At 39.2% G+C, this 1004-nt stretch overlaps 1 pseudogene; it reads left to right on the forward strand.

The window, feature by feature from the left end:
• The first annotated feature begins 733 nt into the window (after positions 1-733).
• Positions 734-1004, forward strand: part of LOC116690839 (transcription factor HES-7-like) — a 3208-nt pseudogene continuing 2937 nt past the window's right edge.

The following is a 1004-nucleotide window of genomic DNA, read 5'->3' on the forward strand; positions in this document are numbered from 1 at the left end:
TGTAGGTCTGCCTCAGTTTCAGTGAAGAGCACTCACTTGGTATTTTGTTTTGTTTTGTGTCTTAAAAAATGAGTATGACTCTATTAAACTCTATACTCGCTGTAATATTGTAGTGGTTTCTTGTGGATTATAAGGATTACCGCTGTGTTTATTCCTCCATTCCAAGTTAATTTGAATCCATCTATTGGCACTAAGGTGTTACATCGTCAGAAACGCAGCAGCAGGACTCTGCTGGTTTAAAATGTGACTTTCAGTGAAGATAAACTATTGACTTGTAGCTGTAAGGCCGTTTTACCATTGGATACTCTTTGTGACTTAGTATATATAAATAAAGGCTTATAGGCAACAATTGCCATACAAGATACAAAGATTGGTCTCAGCTCAGCAGCCCCTAGTGGACATTTGATTCAGCTCAACTATTAATATTAATAATTAATAATTAGATAACTATTTATCTTGACGGGACTGACGAGTAATACCTGCTCTAAAAGCATAATGCAATATAATAAATACAACCGTGTTTTGTAATACTTCAATTGTTAGGCGTTTTGCAGCTGGCGCGCGTTTAATTAGGTGTGAAGTGGTCGCGTGCTGCTTGAGCTGCTGCACGTGTGTAAACCCACCCACGAGCTTTCCTTAACCCAACAACGTCAAAAGAGACGCCCATGGTCCCCAGCAAGCGCGTTTAGGTAGAGCGACAAAGGCCCCTGGCCAACTGGCCGTATTTTACGACATGAGAGTGAGAATGTGTTGGTCTCAAAATGGTTTAGTGGATATCCGTTTCAAAAAGCACAAAAACACGGGTTGTTCCCGCAGCCAAGAATAAATCTGAGATAGCAATCATTAACTGAACAATGATAAGTAATCTCTAGAGTAATCTCTAAATTCAAAAGTATTTTTTACGTTTTTGCAGTGGTATTGTTACTTAAGTAAAAGAATCTGAGTACTTCTTCCTACCCTGCAAAACGGATTGCTTGCGTAAGCAATGTGCATGAAGAGAAACG

The sequence above is a fragment of the Etheostoma spectabile genome, chromosome 6 (assembly GCF_008692095.1).
Source record: "Etheostoma spectabile isolate EspeVRDwgs_2016 chromosome 6, UIUC_Espe_1.0, whole genome shotgun sequence".
In the NCBI taxonomy this organism is placed as follows: domain Eukaryota; kingdom Metazoa; phylum Chordata; class Actinopteri; order Perciformes; family Percidae; genus Etheostoma; species Etheostoma spectabile.